Source organism: Bactrocera oleae, chromosome 5, assembly GCF_042242935.1.
Source record: "Bactrocera oleae isolate idBacOlea1 chromosome 5, idBacOlea1, whole genome shotgun sequence".
NCBI classification, from domain to species: domain Eukaryota; kingdom Metazoa; phylum Arthropoda; class Insecta; order Diptera; family Tephritidae; genus Bactrocera; species Bactrocera oleae.
This window is the reverse complement of record NC_091539.1, coordinates 58,197,907-58,210,914: the sequence shown is the minus strand read 5'-3', so window position 1 is coordinate 58,210,914 and position 13,008 is coordinate 58,197,907. Positions and strand designations below refer to the sequence as shown.

Below are 13,008 nucleotides of genomic sequence, written 5' to 3'. Positions count from 1 at the left end.
TGCCAGACTTTGATTGATTAAGTTTTGTAGTTGTAAGTTTTTTAAGTGTCATTTGTGTAGGCAAAATGTGTAAATTGGTTTTACTGAATATGTGTGTGTTTATATAAATACTTATATATAGAAATGGAGAAAATAAAAATGTATTTGAATACTTGTAGAGTAAATAATGGATTTTATTGCCTACGCTTAATTAAATGACACATAGATGTATGTATATATGTATGGGCTCAAATCAGAAAAGCTTTAGCGAAAAGATTAATATGTAAGAATTCCAAACAAAAAAACAAACAAAAAATTATATATAAGATGTACGAAACCCAGGGTTGCAAATACTGCTTTAAAAATATATTTGACTTAAAATTTAATAATTTTTTGTCTTTAAGCCGAAAGTCGGGACTACAAATCATTTTAAATTCGAACGACCGTACTTATTTTAAATTATTAAGTTTTACATTTTTAATACTAAAATTGGAATGTTTTGTTTAAAAAATTCGCAACTCTGATCAGACCAAAGTAACAGTAGTACATATATGCGTATGTGTTGATGTAATTGCTTTACAGCTATTATATACATATGTATTTCGTATAGGAATATGTGAATATTAAACTCCAGTTTAATAAATATTTTCTCAAAAGTAAACTCGAGTTTATTGTTAATTGTTTTATTTTAAACACTACTCTGAAATACTGAGTTTAGTATTAAAGAAAGGTTATTGTGTTTTATAAACTCAAAAGCTTAAACTCGAGTTTCATGTGTAATATTAAATTTTAAACACTACACTTAAACACCAAATTTGTGATAAGTGAAAATTGATACATTTGCAAAAACTTAAAAGATTAAACTCGAGTTTAATACATATTTTAATAACTCTAAACTCGAGTTTAATGTTGTATACTATATTTTATGTATAACACTTTAACACTGATTTTACCAAATAAGACAATTAACACAGTTTTCAAAAATCAGAAGCTTAAACTCGAGTTTAATAATTATATTTTTACTATAATTTCGACTTAAATGTAGCATATTATATTTTAAACATTACTCTTAAACCGCGAGCTTACCAGAAAGGAAACAAAAAATTTTCTCGAGTTTACCACAAGAAGAGAATTTAGTTTTGTTCCAACAGTAATTTTCAAATGTTTCGCACAAAAATTACACTTGCGTTTTTTGCACACCCGTAAATAATTGTATATCTTATCTTTAGGTGATACTATCGGATGTTTGTTCTAAAAATAATTTCTTAATTAAATATGTATTCAAGTAATTATATTATGCATTTAAAGACAACATACATAGAGAACTCTATTCGTACATATGAGATGTACTACATTTCAACGCACAGATAATAAGTGTAAATAAGATGCCATATCAGCGAAAAAATCTTGGCTTTATCATTGTGTTTGTTTTGTGCATCTATGTCAATACCAAAAAAAAAAACAATAAATAATAATAATTAATTTTTGTAAGTGACAATACAATCTTTTTGTATTGGTTATATAAAAATATATTTTTTTTTTGATCATGAACGTAGAGATGGTTCATGAGGCAGGTAAGAAGCAAAAAAAATCTAAGGAAAAAAGTCGCTCATTCATATATTTAAATACATATGTACCATATAGAGTAAATATGTGAAAATGTGATTAACTGAAATCACAAATGGTGTTATTATAACCTTCAGTTAGCTACAACTACAACACATTTCGCACATTCTCCATTGATATATTTTTCAGCGTTACAATCTATCTGCATATAAATATAATATTTTATATACATCCATATTTATAAAGGAGTATACCGCTATGTATGATATAATATTTATATAAATATTTTTTGTTGCAAATTTATTTTCGTTTTTGCCTGAAGGCACGTGCTCGCCACATTTCAGCTGTCATTTGCAACCGAGCGGCGCTGATCTGATGATGTCTGGCAGACATATACGCACACATGCAAGCAAATTGAATTGGCCTGTATACGTACCAAAAAAAAAAAACACACACACATAAAACGTAGCAAAAAGGAATTGAAATTACAATTGCATATGCAACAAATTCTCTAGCACATAGAGTAGGGCCCGTGGACGTCGTCGTAGACCAAACGTCACTTGATTGATTTATACCAAAATAGAATGGTAAATGGTTTTAAATTTGTGCGAACGTGATGGTGAATAAGTGGAAATAATTTTGCGCTTAGAAAAATTGAATATAATACAATATTTGTAGGGAGATTATAAATACCATATGCATATGTGTATTTGTATACCATATTCATATATTGTATATCATATACATTTATGCGTAAATATTCAGTGCATATTTTTGCACTTTTGCTTTAGGGATTTTTCAAAAATACTAAAGGACTTACACATTTATGAATGGATTTAAATTATAGGCAACTAATCTTGAATAAAATTATATGGTTGCCACACTTTTATTTTATATTTTTATACTCTCGCAACCTGTTGCTACAGAGTATAATATTTTTGTTCACCTAACGGTTGTTTGTATCATCTAAAATTAATCGAGTTAGATATAGTGTTATATATAATATGTATATATAAATGATCAGGATGAAGAGACGAGTTGAAATCCGGGTGACTGTCTGTCCGTCCGTCCGTCCGTGCAAGCTCTAACTTGAGTAAAAATTGAGATATCTTTATGAAACTTGGTAGACATGTTTCTTGGTACCGTGAGACGGTTGGTATTGCAGATGGGCGTAATCGGACCACTGCCACGCCCACAAAACGCCATTAATCAAAAACAAATCAATTGCCATAACTAAGCTCCGCAATAAGATACAAGACCGTTATTTGGTGCAGAGGATCACATTAGGGAGAGGCATCTGCAGTTAAAATTTTTTTTAAAAAGTGGGCGTGGTCCCGCCTTCTAATAGGTTTAGCAAAATTCACTGGAAGCAAATTTTTTTAGCACCTCTACCTTCAGTGTGAAGATGGGTTAAAAAATACTAAAAGCGCGATAAACCAAGCACTAAACACGCCAGAGACATTAAATTTTATCTCAAGGATGATATGAGATGATTTTATAGGAACTGCGTTCTAAACTAGTCAGCGGGCGTGGCACCGCCCACTTTTAGGTGAAAACCCATATCTTGGGATCTGCTTAACCGATTTCAACCAAATTCGGTACATAACATACTTTTCATATTTCTATGTTATAGTGCGAAAATGGGCGAGCACGCCTATTTCCTATATAAATGAATAAAAAATTGTCTAAATGGAACGAAAACTGTTCAAGCCCCTAGGTACTGAATATATGGACCCCATTGCCTATAGTTGACTTTTTACCGGAAATATCGGCCAATGTGTAAGATATATAATTGAAATTCATATAATAAAATAAATAAATAAAACTCTCGATAAAAGTATGTCTTTGTGTCAAAAATGGGTTGAATCATTCCGTACTTCCTTTAATATAAAATTTTTTTCAGATGTACATAAATATCTTTAACACCTTTAAAATCGCTTTTTTTTAATTCTTTATTCAGCTGGCTATTGTCAATTGCATTTGTAAGCACCGGACAATTGTTCTGCGGATTTGTCGCGGATTTTCGCGGCTTATCAGACGTTTCAAGTGCTTTCGAATAAAATGGAAGTGAAGAGAAAACACACAAAGGGACAAAGGCAGACACTAACAGAACTTAAAGCTTGTTAAGAGTGAATTTACCGGTCGTAAGTATCAGCGAGCGCAAAGAACAAGGGGGAGCTACAATAACATAATAATAACAAGTGCTTAAAATTTGTTAAAATTACTAGTGAAGTAGTAAAAAAAGGGATATTAAAAAAAAACTCTTTGATATGTATGAAGAAGAAGAATTGTGAAATATTATCGAATACAAGAATATAAAATTTCCATATAAAAGTAACGCGTCTCAACAAGTAATAGTTATTTGAAACTACTTCTCAGGTTTAGTGCCAGAGCCATTACCATAATAGGACATTTGTTATCGTGATAAAATCATTTGAGAAATGGTGTTTTTGCAAGCTTATAACAAATATTACTATGCGGACAGAAAAACGATAATGCGATAAACAAGTCTTACAACCAACGCATGCAATATATTTGTCATCCAGCGATTATTTACTCTTTTCCATACTCAAAAAATGGATGACTAGAAAAAAACTTATTTCACAAAGAATGGATCAAAAAGGCAACAACCGGCTCATGCGAAGACCTAGAGACTTCTCGTTTTCGGTATAGAAATGTTGAAGAACCATTACAGCAAATACAAGTACATTACTCTAGATAGAGATTATGTCAAAGAAGAATGCCATAATTATATTTACATAAGTTTAGTAGATCATATTATTTGAAATTCATTGAAATTAAACACAAACAAAAATTAGAGGGATATGGAAAGAATATATAAGTTGTATTCACACGAATGTGTTTTTGCATCAAAGGAATTGAATTCAGTCTCCATAGGTAATATTGCCTCTGATAAGTGTATCGTGATAGCTACTATCGCCTGCGTTTACCGCTCTTAGATATTTCTTCATCCAGCGACTTTTCATCTCTCCCATAGTGAAATAGTGGCACTTTAAAAAAACATCAGATGAAGTAAAAACGGGAACAAATAGTTATTATGAATACCTTGAAGCTTCATTTTACGTTGTCCGAATGATTTCTTATAATTTTTGGCTTCAAATTCATATTAAAGGTTTTCCGAAGCAGGACATTTCCGCTATATACAGACGAACTAAATTGACTCAGCTCGTTACGCTGATCACTTATATATATATGTAAGTATATACCATAATATAGGTTATCCGACGTTCATGACTTCGTGACCCCATTCAGGTTATAAAAATTAGAGCAGTATAGCGTTCAAGTAATTTATTTTAAGTAATTGCTTGTAAGTTAAAAAACTTGTTGATTTATCCATTTAGCCTTGTATTTTACGTAATAAATGAGAATAAGGGCAATCAAATTTGTATATGCAGTTTGTAAATATTACATTTCTTAAAACTTTTAATACTAATGAAAGCTTAAGCTACATAAGAAATTAAATACAAAATATTTCAATAACAAAAATGTATATTAAACTGATTGTTATTGATACACAACAAATCCACTTTCAATTAAGTGAATGTGAAATATTAAAATTTCAACAGAATACTAATAAAATCACGTGCACAAATATACATACATACAATTTTATAGAATGAGCAAACAATTAATCTAACACATATTCTACATATGTATTTGAGTAGATACGAAAGAATAATATTAACTGCAGCAATTTGTATTATATTAAAGTGTTTTGATTTTGTGTAAAACAAATAAATAAATAAATGAAATTAAATCATCCAAAAGCATTTGAAAATGAATTAATAATTTTCAGAAAGAAATTTTATTTTGACATTTTCTTTCTCTTAATGGAAATATATGTCTTTTGCTGGCATTTAAAATGAATTACGCCAAAAAATTGCCAATAAATAATAATAGATGCTGGCAAGCAGCTTACCACACTTGCAGTAAGTATTTCATTACAGCTCACAATACTTGAAGTAATACTCTATTTAACCACAAATCCAAAAGCTTACCACAGAGTAAAATAATTCGCAGAAGGACAACAGGAATTGGAAGTAAGGAACAGATTAGTGACGTGAAGTGAACCAAAGGGAGGTAGTATGGTAGTGTTGCACGCTTGCTGGATTCTTGGCCACTACCGACCACAACTGTCTGCGGTGAAGTGGTTTAGTTGCTCAATAAAATTCAATTCCTGCCATTCAAAAGCTTAGAGAAAAAGCGGAAAGGGAGTAAAGGAAGCTACACAGTTAGTAATGGCCAATGCGGCCAATGCTCAGACAACCCAATAACGTTTGAAGTGCTGTTTGCAACTAGAATTTCGACATGACTGCCACTTACATACATACATACATACATACCTGCCGAACGCCCAGTAATCGGACATGAAGGAGAATAAGCCAAATCTCAATTGCAAAAGGAAATTACGTAATTCAAGTGACTGCAAGCAGATTTCCAAATGCCAGCATAATTCTACGCATAGCCTTTATAACAGTAAAAAGGCAGTTATATGCAAGCTCATGTGAATTAGAAGATTTTGGAAGAGTTAAAACTAAAATTTTGGAATCCCAAGAAATACACCCACACACAAATACATACTTATATGTAAGCTTTATAATTTTCAGAATTTGCACTCAGGCATACAAAAAAGACAATGCAAAACGCACAAGCATAATAAAATCTGTAGATGTGTGGCTGTTGTTGCTTTAGCAAAATCATTAAAAACAACCAATACCAGCAATTATTTTCCTTCTGCCACTCAGATTTGCATGCAGTTCTCTGCCAACCGCCTGTGTCGATTTGAGTATACACACACACATACATACATATGTACATACATATATGATGATGCTGATCGCAGGCGCACATTATTGTTGTTGTTTTTTCTTGTATTTGATTGCGAAATGCCACAAATAAATTCACAATAAATGCAAAATTTTACTTTTGCAGCAAGAGAGCTGCAGCTGGTTGCAACTGTTTCCTTGCTGTCATTGATTGCTATGGTTGAGTTGCTGTGTCGTTGTTGCTGCTGGCATTGTGTATGTGCATTGCTATTGTGCGCAACAAGAGGTTGCCGCAAAACTTTTATTACTTGAAATTGACGAGTCTAAAAATTGGTATGGAAATGGAAAAATACTTGAGCAAATGTAAGAGCACTCTCACTCCCACATATAAACATATACATATATACATACATGCTCTTACATATATATATTTATATATGGTATAAAAAAGGTTTTACGACTGCTTGTTTATGTAGATATGTGTTTTGCTATTGTATGCGGTTCTCTTTTCTGTGGTTCGTGAATTTTTGGAGAGCGTTCCTATAGGAATACTGCACTGAAAACGGAATATACGTGATTAGACCACTCGGAAGGCTAGCTTTGATTTCTCTTTTTATATTCTGGAGTGTTAAGCAGTGCTAACTAGGCTAACTTTTCCCAAAAGATCTTTCAAACTGATTGTGATGTCATCGACACCTTGGCTGACTGCATCATTAATTTCTTAAAGAAATCTCTGATAGTTTCCTACTAGTTTTCCCTCCGGACTCAAAACAGTTCGGAGTTCTTTTTATAGGCATCAACGAACTAGACGCTCGAATAAACCGAATGAGAGCGAGAGAGAGGGTTGTCCAGAATTCGCAAGAGTCGCATCGTGACATATGTATTATGTCTGAGAATTGAACTATACAAATTCTGATGTCAAAATAAGTTACATTCACTGGCCGTCCGATCCTTTGGATTGAATTTCATCTGAATTCTTTTTGTAAGCTTATTTGGAAATTGGTAAATCAATGGATCTTAAGGCAAACATTCTTTTCGTAATTATTGCTTTACACAAGGGAGGCTTAAAGAGGTAAGATATCGCACTAAAAAGAACACTCAAAAAAAAAAAATTAATGGCCTCTTAAACTTCTGCATTTATAAAAAAAAAATGTAAGATTTAACGAATTTTAAAAATTTCGCAGCTTTTTAAATTTTTGTCTTTGAATTATTTTACCCTAGGGGTCTAGGTTCATTACGCATCTCTTAAAGTTTCACTGAACAAAAGTCCACCCTACTTTCTCGCGGTGGCTGTCGCCTGTTATCATTGAAGAGGCTCTGGCATCGAAACGTATAAAACGCGGAAATTGCAGCTGCACTATCGATTTATATTATTTTGGATTAATCACCCACTACGATGAAGTTCAACTCATTCAAGTATCTACAAGAAGTAACAAAAGAAGGAACCACTTGATTGTACATAGGTGAAAATTTATTGAATTTTTCCTATAGGCTCATTTCATCCATAACCTGTTCCTTTGATATTGCACTTGAGAATCAATTTCAGCAACTCCTTTTCATGCCACAGAGAGTACTGTGGCTGGACCAATACGCAGGAGTTACATGCCAAAATATTTAGTACACCATACCACACCACCGAGCGACAGAGAGTGTAGGAGCGCAGGATGGAGGAAGTAATGGAGCGATGTTGGCAACTGTGTTGCAAGTTGTGAACAATCATATTGCACTAAGAAATGAAATGAAATTCGATTGCCTCGAATGTTGGCACGTAAATCGCATAAAAGCAGGAAGTTGTTGCATTCAAAGCAACAAAATGTGGCACATAGCATAAATAATAACGTAACTGCGCTAACTGAGTATATGCATATAAACACATACACATGTATACAAACATATGAATTTATATATATATGCATGTAGCCGCCGGAAATGGCAATAGTAAAATGAAAAGTTCTTTATGATTCATAAATATTTGCCAAAAAATCATGTATATATTTCACCCATTGAGGCCCCCTTGGAGGTTTTGCGGAAATTGAGTATGAGAGCAATTAACTTGATTATTAGTAGACAACGAGAGTGAAAGTAGTGTTCGATAAATTGAGCAATAATTATTGTTTATATCTTAAGGGATCAAATCATTCATTGAATATTTGAAAATATTACAAAGCAGTGCAGTTTTTTCCTAGCTGCGTTAATTTATAAGCAATGTTCAGTGCTTTTGGAGGGATTAAGATTTGAAAGTAATCCCGGAGAGAAAAAAAATCCTCGATTTTCAAGCAAGGCAATAAAAAAAAATGAAGAATAATGGGCAATAGGGAGCGCAATAAAAAGTGAGCTAGCGAGATAACACAATAATTTCTATATTTTAGGCAATGAAGTTTAAGAAAAAAAACTTTGAAGATAAAACAAAGACACCTTTTACTAGTTGCACGACTAGTAAAGGGAGAAAGAGTATACTGGTTGGGTGATTAGGTCATTTTTAATAGTTTGATGTCATTTTCTAAGCAAAAATTTTTATATACCAAAACTAAGCTTTTATTGTAAAATTAAAAAATTTTAAAGAATTAAAAAAAAATTGCTTTAATTAAAAAAATTAAAAATCAATATTTTGATAGAATGAAATAAAAATGTTAAGGGCACACCTAAAGTGAAATTTAGAAAAAACTGATTTTTTTTCATTTTTCTTTAGGTTATACCTTTCAAAAATAACATACTAAAATTTCAAATCAATATCTCAAATAGTTTTTGAGTTATAGCTATTTAAAGTGTAGCCGCCCAGTTCAATCAGCTCCATCAGTTTAACTTTAAACGCGTATTTCCAGAATAGCATTTTTCAAATTTACTGAAGTGATAAATCAAAGACAAATGATCCGATCATCATGACATTTTTTTTGTATATAATTCTACCTATCGGTTTTTTGATCTGATCAGGTTCAGGCAAGTTCAATTTTTAACTTGACAGGCTAAAAACGAGCATAATTTAGGGTAAAATTCAATTTTTTTAAACGCCGCCATTTTGTCAATTTTTGCTTTTTTTCTGATCGGGTTAGATTTGTACGTAGATAATTAAGTTAACGAAAATTTTTTATTTCTAGGTTTCATCCACGGAGAAGGCCGGAATCATTGCAGCAGTGGATAATCTTTTTTAGGAACTTTTCGTAGGACTCGTTTAACTAAAAAAAATTTTTTTTTCCAAAAATTTCACTGTGTATTATATTTGAAACATGTATAAATATACCCTCAAAATTTCAAAACATTCGATGAAGTAGTTTTTTTAATTCCTAAAATCAACGTTTTTATAGGCTCAATTGATCCTAGAAAAAACTCTCATATAACCAATTGTCTAGTGGTCCTTTGGTAATTCAGTTTTTTTTTTGGGATATGAAGAAAAATTAGAAAGCTGTAACAATAATAGTAATAACAAAAATACCGAAAATTTTAATTTTATGAAAATGTACCGCATTTTAGCTATGACAGAACTAGCTATTTTCCACCTTATTCATACACATACAAATAAAAACTTAAAAGTGGTTTAGTAATAATTCTGAAATCATGTAAATATCTAATTATTCTGTTTAGGGATTGTTTGTAACTGGTTCAGGACCAGTTAAAGTTATATGTAGCTTTTAATTGGCAATAGAATTCCTAAGATTTTTAATATAAAATCAGTATTTTCTAATTAAAAAAAAAAAAAAATTATTAAAAAAAATAATTCTTAAAAACGATCGTTGTCATTATGGAAATAGTACACCTCACAGTGTTTCTTAAGGCCCATTCACATGCAACTTTCCTTGCTTTGTGTGACAGTTCATACTGAAACAACGAAGCGAAAAAAAGGGTATACCACAATGAACGCTTTGCTTTCAGTATTTGTCTCTAATAAAACTGGCGACTGTTGTACAAGTATGTGTAGAAAAAGCTCTATGTGAATTGGCCATTACAGCTCTGTCAGCTGTTTGACCGAACTTCTGCCGCTTGTGGTCTGCTGTCAACGGAGCCAACGTTACTTAATGTTACCTCTAAAATTAAATAAATTTTATGAAACTTTTGACGACACTCAGCACTCTAAAACGACTATCCAATAAAGATAGCAGGCACAAAAAAAAAATTAACTAAGTGATGAATAAAAAATTTTAAAAAATTGATTGCCAATTATTATAAAACACACAATGCACGTTTTTTCTTTTACTTGATTGAATAAAATGCCTCTTTAAAAAAATACTCAAAAAAGCGTTTTTGCCCTGTAAGCTCATTAGTATTGTTGGAATATTAGGCTCCTAATCATTAAAAATTCTCCAATAAAAGAGAAACGGAACCAAATACAAGTAGTCAAAATCAAATACTTTCAAATTAGTTGGAAATTAGAATAAGCTCCATGTAAAGAGGCATCATTTTGAACTATATCGAATTAGAAAGAACTGTTTTATTTTATATTACTATGTTTTGTATTAGTCATTATATGCCTAAAATTGTACCCTTGTGCACGTACCGCCATAAGCAACCAAAAAAAGTAGGCAGAAAGAGTTCAAAGTCAATACGCCGCTCTCAATAATTTAATGAATATTACAGTCACGTACTTGACTAAGTATGGGTACCGCATGCTTAACACACACACATGCACAAACAAAGCTATTGATTGACATTAAAAGAACATCGGAAATGAATGGTATCAGTAATAGATTATTTGGTAAATTACCAAAAGTAAGAACAAAAAATTTTTGTGTACGACTCGTAATCTCAACTCTCCCCTACAGCAATTTTCTATACTTTAAATTGACTGCTAATGGGTTTTCGTATTTTTCGTGCGAAATTATTTGGAATAATTCGTAAATTGTCACTCAAAGCAATCAAAGTGTCTTCACACATATGTACACACACAATCACACCTACAGGCATTACCCATATGAATTATGTAATTGAAAGCAAATTGGTGCTGACACAATTTTTAATGTGCTTTCAATGGCAATTGAAACTTATTTGTCTTAAAAATGGCAGGCAGGTAGTTAAATGATTGAATGGCACGTAATGAAAAGTTATATTCCATATACTTGTATGGTGCATACATTAACTATATACTCGTATATGTGTGTGCGCTTGCATATCGCTCAATCCATCACAAGCAACCATTTGAAGACGAATTTGCAAAGCACTACGTTTAGAAAATTTGAATAGAGTTTTGGTCTTATGAAGGAATTTGATTGAAAGCCGTAAGTAAATTAGTTTGCCTTTTCACTTTTTCGAAAGTGCTAAGTGCTCGCACAAATCTGGCCGAAAGAGATATGGCGCTTTGTCTTTTCTTTAGCTTCAGAATACCAATGAGAGCTTCGGCATTGAAATTGGAAATTTGAAAAGAAAGCATTTTACAAAGAAGAATGTGCGTTGGCAATTTAATTGGTAGAAACTTTACCAATAGAGCAGAATTAAATTATTTGACGCTTTACTAAGTCGGCTTAATATTATCAATGGGAACAAAAGCTTGCCAATAGTGATAAATTTAAGCAAAAATATACTTTACTAAATCGGCTGAAAATTACTAATAAAATTACAAGTTTGTTCGTAATGTTAATGTTTTAAGCAAAAATTCTTTTGTCAAAGAGGAAAAAGTTATTTCCTGTGCTTTTGTGTCAGTTTTTGATTTTTTTGTCAAAAAACTTAAATAAATAGCTGGTATCGGATAATGAGTGATATTAATGATAATTAATATGTATAATGTACAAGAAGACAATTTAGGAAAAAATGTCTGAAACCAACAGAACAGGCACCGGAAAAATTTTAATTATAATTCGCAAACCAAAATGGACTTTTTTGGGATAAAATTCAGCAGTATTAAGGCTTTCAGGTTGTTGTAGCGTCTGCAAGAAGTTTCAAGGTGCTAAATGGGTCTGACAGCATTAAAAAATATAAATTTATCTGGTATTATTAATATTTAAAGCATCTCTATAATATGGTTCTATGTTTTCAAGTTGATCCGCGTAACGGATATATAGCGTTGAGTTTGGCACGCCAGCTTTATTGTTACTAAAAACTTTAAGCACGTTATTCTCTGTATTCTATTTCCAAAGACGGTAGTCATGATTTCTTCAAGACTACTTTAAGGATATTGATGATATATTACACAAATCTTCTACATACATTTCAGGAGGACTTAGACGAAGGATTTTGATTTTGGTTACAACTATTAAAAATATACTTAATTTATATTTTTTTGTAAAAAGTTTCGGTAAAAATCAAAATTTCTTTTTTTTCCTTCGCTTAAGTTCTAATTCATGGTTTTAATTAAAATACGTATTTTTTTCAGTTCGGCTGATCTGACAAAACCGTAAGGAGTTTTGTTGTTCATATTGTCCTTTTATTCCAGAGTTCGACGAAATTGACCTCACAATTTCAGAGTGTTGTTTTTATGGATAATACTTTGTCCAATGTGTATCTTCTAGAAAGCAAAAAGTTTGAGTTTTATTTTTTATGTGAAAAATGAATTATGGAAAATAAGCCGATTACCGAATTTTACTAAAGAACATTGAAGTTCAAAAATTGCGATTAACTCTTAAACGAACTACCAAGTGTGACTTTGTAGACAAGATAGTGGCTCGTAAAAGCAAAAAAAAAAAATTCTGATTTTATATCTCTTTCATATTGTGAAGACTTTGTAATTTTAAATATATCTAGCTCTATGAAT

At 31.5% G+C, this 13,008-nt stretch overlaps 1 protein-coding gene and 1 long non-coding RNA gene across 9 annotated transcripts in view; one reads left to right on the top strand and one right to left on the bottom strand.

Moving 5' to 3' along the window:
- LOC118683464 (uncharacterized) overlaps positions 1–3,729 on the top strand; it is a 120,796-nt gene extending 117,067 nt beyond the window's left edge. Inside the window, exon 3 of the long non-coding RNA XR_004979284.2 lies at positions 3,506–3,729. This is a non-coding gene — a long non-coding RNA (uncharacterized lncRNA). The remainder of the gene's footprint in view (positions 1–3,505) is intronic.
- Positions 1–13,008, bottom strand: part of kek5 (kekkon 5) — a 231,193-nt gene that overhangs the window by 60,923 nt on the left and 157,262 nt on the right. The gene's annotated exons all lie outside the window — the stretch shown is intronic.